Source organism: Anomaloglossus baeobatrachus, unplaced genomic scaffold, assembly GCF_048569485.1.
Source record: "Anomaloglossus baeobatrachus isolate aAnoBae1 unplaced genomic scaffold, aAnoBae1.hap1 Scaffold_3299, whole genome shotgun sequence".
Lineage (NCBI taxonomy): Eukaryota > Metazoa > Chordata > Amphibia > Anura > Aromobatidae > Anomaloglossus > Anomaloglossus baeobatrachus.
Genome location: NW_027442681.1, coordinates 1 through 15,587, shown reverse-complemented (window position 1 = coordinate 15,587; position 15,587 = coordinate 1). Strand labels below are relative to the sequence as shown.

General features: G+C 47.2%; 9 non-coding genes across 9 annotated transcripts; all 9 read right to left on the bottom strand.

Annotated features, from left to right (window-relative positions):
• Positions 1–574: 574 nt before the first annotated feature.
• LOC142270611 (U2 spliceosomal RNA) lies at positions 575–765 on the bottom strand. Its single transcript, XR_012735867.1, has one exon. It is a non-coding gene; the product is annotated as a U2 spliceosomal RNA (small nuclear RNA).
• A 1,387-nt stretch (positions 766–2,152) lies between these two features.
• LOC142270610 (U2 spliceosomal RNA) lies at positions 2,153–2,343 on the bottom strand. The gene has a single exon (XR_012735866.1). It is a non-coding gene; the product is annotated as a U2 spliceosomal RNA (small nuclear RNA).
• Positions 2,344–3,730: 1,387 nt separating this feature from the next.
• On the bottom strand, positions 3,731–3,921 carry LOC142270658 (U2 spliceosomal RNA). The gene has a single exon (XR_012735909.1). It is a non-coding gene; the product is annotated as a U2 spliceosomal RNA (small nuclear RNA).
• Positions 3,922–5,308: 1,387 nt separating this feature from the next.
• LOC142270607 (U2 spliceosomal RNA) lies at positions 5,309–5,504 on the bottom strand. The gene has a single exon (XR_012735864.1). It is a non-coding gene; the product is annotated as a U2 spliceosomal RNA (small nuclear RNA).
• Positions 5,505–7,689: 2,185 nt separating this feature from the next.
• Positions 7,690–7,880, bottom strand: LOC142270645 (U2 spliceosomal RNA). Its single transcript, XR_012735898.1, has one exon. It is a non-coding gene; the product is annotated as a U2 spliceosomal RNA (small nuclear RNA).
• Positions 7,881–9,267: 1,387 nt separating this feature from the next.
• LOC142270633 (U2 spliceosomal RNA) lies at positions 9,268–9,458 on the bottom strand. The gene has a single exon (XR_012735887.1). It is a non-coding gene; the product is annotated as a U2 spliceosomal RNA (small nuclear RNA).
• Positions 9,459–10,845: 1,387 nt separating this feature from the next.
• Positions 10,846–11,036, bottom strand: LOC142270621 (U2 spliceosomal RNA). Its single transcript, XR_012735876.1, has one exon. It is a non-coding gene; the product is annotated as a U2 spliceosomal RNA (small nuclear RNA).
• A 1,387-nt stretch (positions 11,037–12,423) lies between these two features.
• Positions 12,424–12,619, bottom strand: LOC142270606 (U2 spliceosomal RNA). The gene has a single exon (XR_012735863.1). It is a non-coding gene; the product is annotated as a U2 spliceosomal RNA (small nuclear RNA).
• Positions 12,620–14,804: 2,185 nt separating this feature from the next.
• LOC142270605 (U2 spliceosomal RNA) lies at positions 14,805–14,995 on the bottom strand. The gene has a single exon (XR_012735862.1). It is a non-coding gene; the product is annotated as a U2 spliceosomal RNA (small nuclear RNA).
• Positions 14,996–15,587: the final 592 nt, after the last annotated feature.

Below are 15,587 nucleotides of genomic sequence, written 5' to 3'. Positions count from 1 at the left end.
AGGTTGCAAACATTCATCACCCATGACTGTCCCCAATTGAGCTCAGAAGCTCAATGTCTATCATGACCTCTCTTTTAGAATGTCCAAGAGCAAGCAAACTATTCCTCCAGGAGAGGGCGCCAACAGACTACTAAAGAGATCATCATTACTCAAAGAAAACCCCAAAAACCAATGCATGATAGGAATAAACAGGTAACTTTCTTTGGAGTGGAAGCGGAGAGATCGCACCAGATGCCAATTCTAGATGTTATCACACCTGTGGTCACTGCAGCAGCAGGTGAATCCACTTTGTCCAAAAGGGATCTATTCCATTCAATTGCAAATGATCTAGATAAGACAGAGAACTGCAGCACGGGGACATAGCCGAGTTGGTCAGGTTGAGTGGTGATGAGTTTGCTATTTGGATGAATAAAGAAAGTCAAAAGTGTGAAAGATAAAAAACAAAAGGAGGAAGTGTGAAAAGTGAATGGGCCAAATTGAGGTGCATATGAAGACGTATGCTTTCTTCCAATTCATTAAATCGGGCTAATATGAATCAGGTGAATTGAGTTCTGCTTTTGGAAACTGGGTTAAGAAGGGGTGCACCGTTCCTGGAGGTACTGCAATACCAGGTCAATGCGTGGAGTGGACAGAGCAAGCTCTTTTTCCATCTCCCTGTTCTAAAAATCCATTTAATATATGGTCCCCAGATAGGGGACGTATCAGATATTAAACTGATAAGAACAGATACTACACTTGATCTTAGCCAAAAGGCCGAGAAGCGATAACCAGAATTGGTTTGGGCCTCGAGTGGCACCCTGGCCTATGCCGGACACATCTTAGGGAGAGAGAGCGAGAGGGAGACAAACCCACGCCTACACAAGACATTTTGTCACCCAAGCCAACCCTTGAAAAGGCTGCTTTGCAGAGCCAAAACAAGAAGAATGGTGCGTTTTGCAGCCGCCGCCCACTGCAATGAATCTGAATAACTCCTCCTTTAGGGCGCAAGCAACTCCCCTCCCCCTTGCAGTCTTTCCAATTCACGATACAAAAAGACGGACAGGACAGGTTGCCTGACTTTCCGTCACTGCCACCCTTTGCCATCCTTACCCGTAGAAAGCCCTTTCATCATCCCCAAACCCTAATCTTTTCCCTTTCCTTCCCAGCCCCCAAACCCTGCCCTCTGTACCTTTCTCACCACCCGCTTCCCTTCTCCTGTCATCCCCCTACCACCCGGGAAAAAAAGAGATTGCCCCCTCCTTCCACTAGCCCACCCTCCCACCCAAAGAACAACTTCTTCTGCGCAGCTTGTTTTCTAGGCAGCAGCGCTATTGTGATGTCATCGGGGGGCATTGTGACAAGCCGCCAGTGTTCCGTCTCTTCATGTTGTGCACAGTTCAAACGGAAAATACATCAACAGGCAGACTACAGAAAAGCTTACTATCAAAGGTTAGAGGGGGGCTTTCTCAGAGGGCTTTTTACAGTTTTTCTATTCCCAATTAGCCGTTTAAGTGTACTTATTGAAAGTAGTAATTCTTTCATAGGCCGCCCTTTCTTAGTATTTGACGTTCCTTATATTGCGGTATGAGGCTTCGCAGTAGGTTGCAAACATTCATCACCCATGACTGTCCCCAATTGAGCTCAGAAGCTCAATGTCTATCATGACCTCTCTTTTAGAATGTCCAAGAGCAAGCAAACTATTCCTCCAGGAGAGGGCGCCAACAGACTACTAAAGAGATCATCATTACTCAAAGAAAACCCCAAAAACCAATGCATGATAGGAATAAACAGGTAACTTTCTTTGGAGTGGAAGCGGAGAGATCGCACCAGATGCCAATTCTAGATGTTATCACACCTGTGGTCACTGCAGCAGCAGGTGAATCCACTTTGTCCAAAAGGGATCTATTCCATTCAATTGCAAATGATCTAGATAAGACAGAGAACTGCAGCACGGGGACATAGCCGAGTTGGTCAGGTTGAGTGGTGATGAGTTTGCTATTTGGATGAATAAAGAAAGTCAAAAGTGTGAAAGATAAAAAACAAAAGGAGGAAGTGTGAAAAGTGAATGGGCCAAATTGAGGTGCATATGAAGACGTATGCTTTCTTCCAATTCATTAAATCGGGCTAATATGAATCAGGTGAATTGAGTTCTGCTTTTGGAAACTGGGTTAAGAAGGGGTGCACCGTTCCTGGAGGTACTGCAATACCAGGTCAATGCGTGGAGTGGACAGAGCAAGCTCTTTTTCCATCTCCCTGTTCTAAAAATCCATTTAATATATGGTCCCCAGATAGGGGACGTATCAGATATTAAACTGATAAGAACAGATACTACACTTGATCTTAGCCAAAAGGCCGAGAAGCGATAACCAGAATTGGTTTGGGCCTCGAGTGGCACCCTGGCCTATGCCGGACACATCTTAGGGAGAGAGAGCGAGAGGGAGACAAACCCACGCCTACACAAGACATTTTGTCACCCAAGCCAACCCTTGAAAAGGCTGCTTTGCAGAGCCAAAACAAGAAGAATGGTGCGTTTTGCAGCCGCCGCCCACTGCAATGAATCTGAATAACTCCTCCTTTAGGGCGCAAGCAACTCCCCTCCCCCTTGCAGTCTTTCCAATTCACGATACAAAAAGACGGACAGGACAGGTTGCCTGACTTTCCGTCACTGCCACCCTTTGCCATCCTTACCCGTAGAAAGCCCTTTCATCATCCCCAAACCCTAATCTTTTCCCTTTCCTTCCCAGCCCCCAAACCCTGCCCTCTGTACCTTTCTCACCACCCGCTTCCCTTCTCCTGTCATCCCCCTACCACCCGGGAAAAAAAGAGATTGCCCCCTCCTTCCACTAGCCCACCCTCCCACCCAAAGAACAACTTCTTCTGCGCAGCTTGTTTTCTAGGCAGCAGCGCTATTGTGATGTCATCGGGGGGCATTGTGACAAGCCGCCAGTGTTCCGTCTCTTCATGTTGTGCACAGTTCAAACGGAAAATACATCAACAGGCAGACTACAGAAAAGCTTACTATCAAAGGTTAGAGGGGGGCTTTCTCAGAGGGCTTTTTACAGTTTTTCTATTCCCAATTAGCCGTTTAAGTGTACTTATTGAAAGTAGTAATTCTTTCATAGGCCGCCCTTTCTTAGTATTTGACGTTCCTTATATTGCGGTATGAGGCTTCGCAGTAGGTTGCAAACATTCATCACCCATGACTGTCCCCAATTGAGCTCAGAAGCTCAATGTCTATCATGACCTCTCTTTTAGAATGTCCAAGAGCAAGCAAACTATTCCTCCAGGAGAGGGCGCCAACAGACTACTAAAGAGATCATCATTACTCAAAGAAAACCCCAAAAACCAATGCATGATAGGAATAAACAGGTAACTTTCTTTGGAGTGGAAGCGGAGAGATCGCACCAGATGCCAATTCTAGATGTTATCACACCTGTGGTCACTGCAGCAGCAGGTGAATCCACTTTGTCCAAAAGGGATCTATTCCATTCAATTGCAAATGATCTAGATAAGACAGAGAACTGCAGCACGGGGACATAGCCGAGTTGGTCAGGTTGAGTGGTGATGAGTTTGCTATTTGGATGAATAAAGAAAGTCAAAAGTGTGAAAGATAAAAAACAAAAGGAGGAAGTGTGAAAAGTGAATGGGCCAAATTGAGGTGCATATGAAGACGTATGCTTTCTTCCAATTCATTAAATCGGGCTAATATGAATCAGGTGAATTGAGTTCTGCTTTTGGAAACTGGGTTAAGAAGGGGTGCACCGTTCCTGGAGGTACTGCAATACCAGGTCAATGCGTGGAGTGGACAGAGCAAGCTCTTTTTCCATCTCCCTGTTCTAAAAATCCATTTAATATATGGTCCCCAGATAGGGGACGTATCAGATATTAAACTGATAAGAACAGATACTACACTTGATCTTAGCCAAAAGGCCGAGAAGCGATAACCAGAATTGGTTTGGGCCTCGAGTGGCACCCTGGCCTATGCCGGACACATCTTAGGGAGAGAGAGCGAGAGGGAGACAAACCCACGCCTACACAAGACATTTTGTCACCCAAGCCAACCCTTGAAAAGGCTGCTTTGCAGAGCCAAAACAAGAAGAATGGTGCGTTTTGCAGCCGCCGCCCACTGCAATGAATCTGAATAACTCCTCCTTTAGGGCGCAAGCAACTCCCCTCCCCCTTGCAGTCTTTCCAATTCACGATACAAAAAGACGGACAGGACAGGTTGCCTGACTTTCCGTCACTGCCACCCTTTGCCATCCTTACCCGTAGAAAGCCCTTTCATCATCCCCAAACCCTAATCTTTTCCCTTTCCTTCCCAGCCCCCAAACCCTGCCCTCTGTACCTTTCTCACCACCCGCTTCCCTTCTCCTGTCATCCCCCTACCACCCGGGAAAAAAAGAGATTGCCCCCTCCTTCCACTAGCCCACCCTCCCACCCAAAGAACAACTTCTTCTGCGCAGCTTGTTTTCTAGGCAGCAGCGCTATTGTGATGTCATCGGGGGGCATTGTGACAAGCCGCCAGTGTTCCGTCTCTTCATGTTGTGCACAGTTCAAACGGAAAATACATCAACAGGCAGACTACAGAAAAGCTTACTATCAAAGGTTAGAGGGGGGCTTTCTCAGAGGGCTTTTTACAGTTTTTCTATTCCCAATTAGCCGTTTAAGTGTACTTATTGAAAGTAGTAATTCTTTCATAGGCCGCCCTTTCTTAGTATTTGACGTTCCTTATATTGCGGTATGAGGCTTCGCAGTAGGTTGCAAACATTCATCACCCATGACTGTCCCCAATTGAGCTCAGAAGCTCAATGTCTATCATGACCTCTCTTTTAGAATGTCCAAGAGCAAGCAAACTATTCCTCCAGGAGAGGGCGCCAACAGACTACTAAAGAGATCATCATTACTCAAAGAAAACCCCAAAAACCAATGCATGATAGGAATAAACAGGTAACTTTCTTTGGAGTGGAAGCGGAGAGATCGCACCAGATGCCAATTCTAGATGTTATCACACCTGTGGTCACTGCAGCAGCAGGTGAATCCACTTTGTCCAAAAGGGATCTATTCCATTCAATTGCAAATGATCTAGATAAGACAGAGAACTGCAGCACGGGGACATAGCCGAGTTGGTCAGGTTGAGTGGTGATGAGATTGCTATTTGGATGAATAAAGAAAGTCAAAAGTGTGAAAGATAAAAAACAAAAGGAGGAAGTGTGAAAAGTGAATGGGCCAAATTGAGGTGCATATGAAGACGTATGCTTTCTTCCAATTCATTAAATCGGGCTAATATGAATCAGGTGAATTGAGTTCTGCTTTTGGAAACTGGGTTAAGAAGGGGTGCACCGTTCCTGGAGGTACTGCAATACCAGGTCAATGCGTGGAGTGGACAGAGCAAGCTCTTTTTCCATCTCCCTGTTCTAAAAATCCATTTAATATATGGTCCCCAGATAGGGGACGTATCAGATATTAAACTGATAAGAACAGATTTTGATTTAATGAAGCTTTCCAAAGCACCACAAAAAATGCATGACCGAAGTCACACCAAAAACAGTGCAAAGGCTAGGATTCGTGTGGACCCCACCGTGAGGAGAGGGTCCCCAAAAATCAACCCCGTCCCTCCGAGCCAGAAGGCCACAGCAAGGGTCAGGGATCTTCGGTGCTCCCCCAAGCCGAAGCCTGGTTGAGCCTTGTCGTTGCTCCCAGCGTCCACCCAGGCATCTTACCCAAGTGGAGTAGAGAGCTACTAGTTGTTGGTTTCGCAGCCGAAACTGCCCGGACCGTCAACCGGTGTTGGTTTCTCAGCCCAAGGCTAACCGGACCTCCAACCGGGTGTTGGTTTCTCAGCCGAAGCTGACCCAGACCTCCAACCGGGTGTTGGTTTCTCAGCCGAAGCTGACCCAGACCTCCAACCGGGTGTTAGTTTCTCAGCCCAAAGCTGACCAGACCTCCGACCGGGATTATAAAAATTTCCCTTCCTAGCCAGAAGGCCGGGATAGGATAATATGCTCAAAAAGTATGAAAAGGCAAGGTACGGTGTGCTACAGAGCCCAAGGCTTGCCGGGGTCCCAAGCCAGCAAGCTCAGACTCACTCCAGGGTCGTCAGTCCTGGGGCACGTTGTACCATAGCCCCCCACCCTTACTCAGTCTAATAGCCTCGATCCTGGTAGGGCCATGTTTTCCTCTAGATGAATATACTATCCACCCAGAGTACTAGCAAGCGCAACCTTCCAGTGTGCATTGTATCATTGTACTAAGGTGGCCTGGAGCTTAAACCACCTCTTCGAACAACACTACACTTGATCTTAGCCAAAAGGCCGAGAAGCGATAACCAGAATTGGTTTGGGCCTCGAGTGGCACCCTGGCCTATGCCGGACACATCTTAGGGAGAGAGAGCGAGAGGGAGACAAACCCACGCCTACACAAGACATTTTGTCACCCAAGCCAACCCTTGAAAAGGCTGCTTTGCAGAGCCAAAACAAGAAGAATGGTGCGTTTTGCAGCCGCCGCCCACTGCAATGAATCTGAATAACTCCTCCTTTAGGGCGCAAGCAACTCCCCTCCCCCTTGCAGTCTTTCCAATTCACGATACAAAAAGACGGACAGGACAGGTTGCCTGACTTTCCGTCACTGCCACCCTTTGCCATCCTTACCCGTAGAAAGCCCTTTCATCATCCCCAAACCCTAATCTTTTCCCTTTCCTTCCCAGCCCCCAAACCCTGCCCTCTGTACCTTTCTCACCACCCGCTTCCCTTCTCCTGTCATCCCCCTACCACCCGGGAAAAAAAGAGATTGCCCCCTCCTTCCACTAGCCCACCCTCCCACCCAAAGAACAACTTCTTCTGCGCAGCTTGTTTTCTAGGCAGCAGCGCTATTGTGATGTCATCGGGGGGCATTGTGACAAGCCGCCAGTGTTCCGTCTCTTCATGTTGTGCACAGTTCAAACGGAAAATACATCAACAGGCAGACTACAGAAAAGCTTACTATCAAAGGTTAGAGGGGGGCTTTCTCAGAGGGCTTTTTACAGTTTTTCTATTCCCAATTAGCCGTTTAAGTGTACTTATTGAAAGTAGTAATTCTTTCATAGGCCGCCCTTTCTTAGTATTTGACGTTCCTTATATTGCGGTATGAGGCTTCGCAGTAGGTTGCAAACATTCATCACCCATGACTGTCCCCAATTGAGCTCAGAAGCTCAATGTCTATCATGACCTCTCTTTTAGAATGTCCAAGAGCAAGCAAACTATTCCTCCAGGAGAGGGCGCCAACAGACTACTAAAGAGATCATCATTACTCAAAGAAAACCCCAAAAACCAATGCATGATAGGAATAAACAGGTAACTTTCTTTGGAGTGGAAGCGGAGAGATCGCACCAGATGCCAATTCTAGATGTTATCACACCTGTGGTCACTGCAGCAGCAGGTGAATCCACTTTGTCCAAAAGGGATCTATTCCATTCAATTGCAAATGATCTAGATAAGACAGAGAACTGCAGCACGGGGACATAGCCGAGTTGGTCAGGTTGAGTGGTGATGAGTTTGCTATTTGGATGAATAAAGAAAGTCAAAAGTGTGAAAGATAAAAAACAAAAGGAGGAAGTGTGAAAAGTGAATGGGCCAAATTGAGGTGCATATGAAGACGTATGCTTTCTTCCAATTCATTAAATCGGGCTAATATGAATCAGGTGAATTGAGTTCTGCTTTTGGAAACTGGGTTAAGAAGGGGTGCACCGTTCCTGGAGGTACTGCAATACCAGGTCAATGCGTGGAGTGGACAGAGCAAGCTCTTTTTCCATCTCCCTGTTCTAAAAATCCATTTAATATATGGTCCCCAGATAGGGGACGTATCAGATATTAAACTGATAAGAACAGATACTACACTTGATCTTAGCCAAAAGGCCGAGAAGCGATAACCAGAATTGGTTTGGGCCTCGAGTGGCACCCTGGCCTATGCCGGACACATCTTAGGGAGAGAGAGCGAGAGGGAGACAAACCCACGCCTACACAAGACATTTTGTCACCCAAGCCAACCCTTGAAAAGGCTGCTTTGCAGAGCCAAAACAAGAAGAATGGTGCGTTTTGCAGCCGCCGCCCACTGCAATGAATCTGAATAACTCCTCCTTTAGGGCGCAAGCAACTCCCCTCCCCCTTGCAGTCTTTCCAATTCACGATACAAAAAGACGGACAGGACAGGTTGCCTGACTTTCCGTCACTGCCACCCTTTGCCATCCTTACCCGTAGAAAGCCCTTTCATCATCCCCAAACCCTAATCTTTTCCCTTTCCTTCCCAGCCCCCAAACCCTGCCCTCTGTACCTTTCTCACCACCCGCTTCCCTTCTCCTGTCATCCCCCTACCACCCGGGAAAAAAAGAGATTGCCCCCTCCTTCCACTAGCCCACCCTCCCACCCAAAGAACAACTTCTTCTGCGCAGCTTGTTTTCTAGGCAGCAGCGCTATTGTGATGTCATCGGGGGGCATTGTGACAAGCCGCCAGTGTTCCGTCTCTTCATGTTGTGCACAGTTCAAACGGAAAATACATCAACAGGCAGACTACAGAAAAGCTTACTATCAAAGGTTAGAGGGGGGCTTTCTCAGAGGGCTTTTTACAGTTTTTCTATTCCCAATTAGCCGTTTAAGTGTACTTATTGAAAGTAGTAATTCTTTCATAGGCCGCCCTTTCTTAGTATTTGACGTTCCTTATATTGCGGTATGAGGCTTCGCAGTAGGTTGCAAACATTCATCACCCATGACTGTCCCCAATTGAGCTCAGAAGCTCAATGTCTATCATGACCTCTCTTTTAGAATGTCCAAGAGCAAGCAAACTATTCCTCCAGGAGAGGGCGCCAACAGACTACTAAAGAGATCATCATTACTCAAAGAAAACCCCAAAAACCAATGCATGATAGGAATAAACAGGTAACTTTCTTTGGAGTGGAAGCGGAGAGATCGCACCAGATGCCAATTCTAGATGTTATCACACCTGTGGTCACTGCAGCAGCAGGTGAATCCACTTTGTCCAAAAGGGATCTATTCCATTCAATTGCAAATGATCTAGATAAGACAGAGAACTGCAGCACGGGGACATAGCCGAGTTGGTCAGGTTGAGTGGTGATGAGTTTGCTATTTGGATGAATAAAGAAAGTCAAAAGTGTGAAAGATAAAAAACAAAAGGAGGAAGTGTGAAAAGTGAATGGGCCAAATTGAGGTGCATATGAAGACGTATGCTTTCTTCCAATTCATTAAATCGGGCTAATATGAATCAGGTGAATTGAGTTCTGCTTTTGGAAACTGGGTTAAGAAGGGGTGCACCGTTCCTGGAGGTACTGCAATACCAGGTCAATGCGTGGAGTGGACAGAGCAAGCTCTTTTTCCATCTCCCTGTTCTAAAAATCCATTTAATATATGGTCCCCAGATAGGGGACGTATCAGATATTAAACTGATAAGAACAGATACTACACTTGATCTTAGCCAAAAGGCCGAGAAGCGATAACCAGAATTGGTTTGGGCCTCGAGTGGCACCCTGGCCTATGCCGGACACATCTTAGGGAGAGAGAGCGAGAGGGAGACAAACCCACGCCTACACAAGACATTTTGTCACCCAAGCCAACCCTTGAAAAGGCTGCTTTGCAGAGCCAAAACAAGAAGAATGGTGCGTTTTGCAGCCGCCGCCCACTGCAATGAATCTGAATAACTCCTCCTTTAGGGCGCAAGCAACTCCCCTCCCCCTTGCAGTCTTTCCAATTCACGATACAAAAAGACGGACAGGACAGGTTGCCTGACTTTCCGTCACTGCCACCCTTTGCCATCCTTACCCGTAGAAAGCCCTTTCATCATCCCCAAACCCTAATCTTTTCCCTTTCCTTCCCAGCCCCCAAACCCTGCCCTCTGTACCTTTCTCACCACCCGCTTCCCTTCTCCTGTCATCCCCCTACCACCCGGGAAAAAAAGAGATTGCCCCCTCCTTCCACTAGCCCACCCTCCCACCCAAAGAACAACTTCTTCTGCGCAGCTTGTTTTCTAGGCAGCAGCGCTATTGTGATGTCATCGGGGGGCATTGTGACAAGCCGCCAGTGTTCCGTCTCTTCATGTTGTGCACAGTTCAAACGGAAAATACATCAACAGGCAGACTACAGAAAAGCTTACTATCAAAGGTTAGAGGGGGGCTTTCTCAGAGGGCTTTTTACAGTTTTTCTATTCCCAATTAGCCGTTTAAGTGTACTTATTGAAAGTAGTAATTCTTTCATAGGCCGCCCTTTCTTAGTATTTGACGTTCCTTATATTGCGGTATGAGGCTTCGCAGTAGGTTGCAAACATTCATCACCCATGACTGTCCCCAATTGAGCTCAGAAGCTCAATGTCTATCATGACCTCTCTTTTAGAATGTCCAAGAGCAAGCAAACTATTCCTCCAGGAGAGGGCGCCAACAGACTACTAAAGAGATCATCATTACTCAAAGAAAACCCCAAAAACCAATGCATGATAGGAATAAACAGGTAACTTTCTTTGGAGTGGAAGCGGAGAGATCGCACCAGATGCCAATTCTAGATGTTATCACACCTGTGGTCACTGCAGCAGCAGGTGAATCCACTTTGTCCAAAAGGGATCTATTCCATTCAATTGCAAATGATCTAGATAAGACAGAGAACTGCAGCACGGGGACATAGCCGAGTTGGTCAGGTTGAGTGGTGATGAGTTTGCTATTTGGATGAATAAAGAAAGTCAAAAGTGTGAAAGATAAAAAACAAAAGGAGGAAGTGTGAAAAGTGAATGGGCCAAATTGAGGTGCATATGAAGACGTATGCTTTCTTCCAATTCATTAAATCGGGCTAATATGAATCAGGTGAATTGAGTTCTGCTTTTGGAAACTGGGTTAAGAAGGGGTGCACCGTTCCTGGAGGTACTGCAATACCAGGTCAATGCGTGGAGTGGACAGAGCAAGCTCTTTTTCCATCTCCCTGTTCTAAAAATCCATTTAATATATGGTCCCCAGATAGGGGACGTATCAGATATTAAACTGATAAGAACAGATACTACACTTGATCTTAGCCAAAAGGCCGAGAAGCGATAACCAGAATTGGTTTGGGCCTCGAGTGGCACCCTGGCCTATGCCGGACACATCTTAGGGAGAGAGAGCGAGAGGGAGACAAACCCACGCCTACACAAGACATTTTGTCACCCAAGCCAACCCTTGAAAAGGCTGCTTTGCAGAGCCAAAACAAGAAGAATGGTGCGTTTTGCAGCCGCCGCCCACTGCAATGAATCTGAATAACTCCTCCTTTAGGGCGCAAGCAACTCCCCTCCCCCTTGCAGTCTTTCCAATTCACGATACAAAAAGACGGACAGGACAGGTTGCCTGACTTTCCGTCACTGCCACCCTTTGCCATCCTTACCCGTAGAAAGCCCTTTCATCATCCCCAAACCCTAATCTTTTCCCTTTCCTTCCCAGCCCCCAAACCCTGCCCTCTGTACCTTTCTCACCACCCGCTTCCCTTCTCCTGTCATCCCCCTACCACCCGGGAAAAAAAGAGATTGCCCCCTCCTTCCACTAGCCCACCCTCCCACCCAAAGAACAACTTCTTCTGCGCAGCTTGTTTTCTAGGCAGCAGCGCTATTGTGATGTCATCGGGGGGCATTGTGACAAGCCGCCAGTGTTCCGTCTCTTCATGTTGTGCACAGTTCAAACGGAAAATACATCAACAGGCAGACTACAGAAAAGCTTACTATCAAAGGTTAGAGGGGGGCTTTCTCAGAGGGCTTTTTACAGTTTTTCTATTCCCAATTAGCCGTTTAAGTGTACTTATTGAAAGTAGTAATTCTTTCATAGGCCGCCCTTTCTTAGTATTTGACGTTCCTTATATTGCGGTATGAGGCTTCGCAGTAGGTTGCAAACATTCATCACCCATGACTGTCCCCAATTGAGCTCAGAAGCTCAATGTCTATCATGACCTCTCTTTTAGAATGTCCAAGAGCAAGCAAACTATTCCTCCAGGAGAGGGCGCCAACAGACTACTAAAGAGATCATCATTACTCAAAGAAAACCCCAAAAACCAATGCATGATAGGAATAAACAGGTAACTTTCTTTGGAGTGGAAGCGGAGAGATCGCACCAGATGCCAATTCTAGATGTTATCACACCTGTGGTCACTGCAGCAGCAGGTGAATCCACTTTGTCCAAAAGGGATCTATTCCATTCAATTGCAAATGATCTAGATAAGACAGAGAACTGCAGCACGGGGACATAGCCGAGTTGGTCAGGTTGAGTGGTGATGAGTTTGCTATTTGGATGAATAAAGAAAGTCAAAAGTGTGAAAGATAAAAAACAAAAGGAGGAAGTGTGAAAAGTGAATGGGCCAAATTGAGGTGCATATGAAGACGTATGCTTTCTTCCAATTCATTAAATCGGGCTAATATGAATCAGGTGAATTGAGTTCTGCTTTTGGAAACTGGGTTAAGAAGGGGTGCACCGTTCCTGGAGGTACTGCAATACCAGGTCAATGCGTGGAGTGGACAGAGCAAGCTCTTTTTCCATCTCCCTGTTCTAAAAATCCATTTAATATATGGTCCCCAGATAGGGGACGTATCAGATATTAAACTGATAAGAACAGATTTTGATTTAATGAAGCTTTCCAAAGCACCACAAAAAATGCATGACCGAAGTCACACCAAAAACAGTGCAAAGGCTAGGATTCGTGTGGACCCCACCGTGAGGAGAGGGTCCCCAAAAATCAACCCCGTCCCTCCGAGCCAGAAGGCCACAGCAAGGGTCAGGGATCTTCGGTGCTCCCCCAAGCCGAAGCCTGGTTGAGCCTTGTCGTTGCTCCCAGCGTCCACCCAGGCATCTTACCCAAGTGGAGTAGAGAGCTACTAGTTGTTGGTTTCGCAGCCGAAACTGCCCGGACCGTCAACCGGTGTTGGTTTCTCAGCCCAAGGCTAACCGGACCTCCAACCGGGTGTTGGTTTCTCAGCCGAAGCTGACCCAGACCTCCAACCGGGTGTTGGTTTCTCAGCCGAAGCTGACCCAGACCTCCAACCGGGTGTTAGTTTCTCAGCCCAAAGCTGACCAGACCTCCGACCGGGATTATAAAAATTTCCCTTCCTAGCCAGAAGGCCGGGATAGGATAATATGCTCAAAAAGTATGAAAAGGCAAGGTACGGTGTGCTACAGAGCCCAAGGCTTGCCGGGGTCCCAAGCCAGCAAGCTCAGACTCACTCCAGGGTCGTCAGTCCTGGGGCACGTTGTACCATAGCCCCCCACCCTTACTCAGTCTAATAGCCTCGATCCTGGTAGGGCCATGTTTTCCTCTAGATGAATATACTATCCACCCAGAGTACTAGCAAGCGCAACCTTCCAGTGTGCATTGTATCATTGTACTATGGTGGCCTGGAGCTTAAACCACCTCTTCGAACAACACTACACTTGATCTTAGCCAAAAGGCCGAGAAGCGATAACCAGAATTGGTTTGGGCCTCGAGTGGCACCCTGGCCTATGCCGGACACATCTTAGGGAGAGAGAGCGAGAGGGAGACAAACCCACGCCTACACAAGACATTTTGTCACCCAAGCCAACCCTTGAAAAGGCTGCTTTGCAGAGCCAAAACAAGAAGAATGGTGCGTTTTGCAGCCGCCGCCCACTGCAATGAATCTGAATAACTCCTCCTTTAGGGCGCAAGCAACTCCCCTCCCCCTTGCAGTCTTTCCAATTCACGATACAAAAAGACGGACAGGACAGGTTGCCTGACTTTCCGTCACTGCCACCCTTTGCCATCCTTACCCGTAGAAAGCCCTTTCATCATCCCCAAACCCTAATCTTTTCCCTTTCCTTCCCAGCCCCCAAACCCTGCCCTCTGTACCTTTCTCACCACCCGCTTCCCTTCTCCTGTCATCCCCCTACCACCCGGGAAAAAAAGAGATTGCCCCCTCCTTCCACTAGCCCACCCTCCCACCCAAAGAACAACTTCTTCTGCGCAGCTTGTTTTCTAGGCAGCAGCGCTATTGTGATGTCATCGGGGGGCATTGTGACAAGCCGCCAGTGTTCCGTCTCTTCATGTTGTGCACAGTTCAAACGGAAAATACATCAACAGGCAGACTACAGAAAAGCTTACTATCAAAGGTTAGAGGGGGGCTTTCTCAGAGGGCTTTTTACAGTTTTTCTATTCCCAATTAGCCGTTTAAGTGTACTTATTGAAAGTAGTAATTCTTTCATAGGCCGCCCTTTCTTAGTATTTGACGTTCCTTATATTGCGGTATGAGGCTTCGCAGTAGGTTGCAAACATTCATCACCCATGACTGTCCCCAATTGAGCTCAGAAGCTCAATGTCTATCATGACCTCTCTTTTAGAATGTCCAAGAGCAAGCAAACTATTCCTCCAGGAGAGGGCGCCAACAGACTACTAAAGAGATCATCATTACTCAAAGAAAACCCCAAAAACCAATGCATGATAGGAATAAACAGGTAACTTTCTTTGGAGTGGAAGCGGAGAGATCGCACCAGATGCCAATTCTAGATGTTATCACACCTGTGGTCACTGCAGCAGCAGGTGAATCCACTTTGTCCAAAAGGGATCTATTCCATTCAATTGCAAATGATCTAGATAAGACAGAGAACTGCAGCACGGGGACATAGCCGAGTTGGTCAGGTTGAGTGGTGATGAGTTTGCTATTTGGATGAATAAAGAAAGTCAAAAGTGTGAAAGATAAAAAACAAAAGGAGGAAGTGTGAAAAGTGAATGGGCCAAATTGAGGTGCATATGAAGACGTATGCTTTCTTCCAATTCATTAAATCGGGCTAATATGAATCAGGTGAATTGAGTTCTGCTTTTGGAAACTGGGTTAAGAAGGGGTGCACCGTTCCTGGAGGTACTGCAATACCAGGTCAATGCGTGGAGTGGACAGAGCAAGCTCTTTTTCCATCTCCCTGTTCTAAAAATCCATTTAATATATGGTCCCCAGATAGGGGACGTATCAGATATTAAACTGATAAGAACAGATACTACACTTGATCTTAGCCAAAAGGCCGAGAAGCGATAACCAGAATTGGTTTGGGCCTCGAGTGGCACCCTGGCCTATGCCGGACACATCTTAGGGAGAGAGAGCGAGAGGGAGACAAACCCACGCCTACACAAGACATTTTGTCACCCAAGCCAACCCTTGAAAAGGCTGCTTTGCAGAGCCAAAACAAGAAGAATGGTGCGTTTTGCAGCCGCCGCCCACTGCAATGAATCTGAATAACTCCTCCTTTAGGGCGCAAGCAACTCCCCTCCCCCTTGCAGTCTTTCCAATTCACGATACAAAAAGACGGACAGGACAGGTTGCCTGACTTTCCGTCACTGCCACCCTTTGCCATCCTTACCCGTAGAAAGCCCTTTCATCATCCCCAAACCCTAATCTTTTCCCTTTCCTTCCCAGCCCCCAAACCCTGCCCTCTGTACCTTTCTCACCACCCGCTTCCCTTCTCCTGTCATCCCCCTACCACCCGGGAAAAAAAGAGATTGCCCCCTCCTTCCACTAGCCCACCCTCCCACCCAAAGAACAACTTCTTCTGCGCAGCTTGTTTTCTAGGCAGCAGCGCTATTGTGATGTCATCGGGGGGCATTGTGACAAGCCGCCAGTGTTCCGTC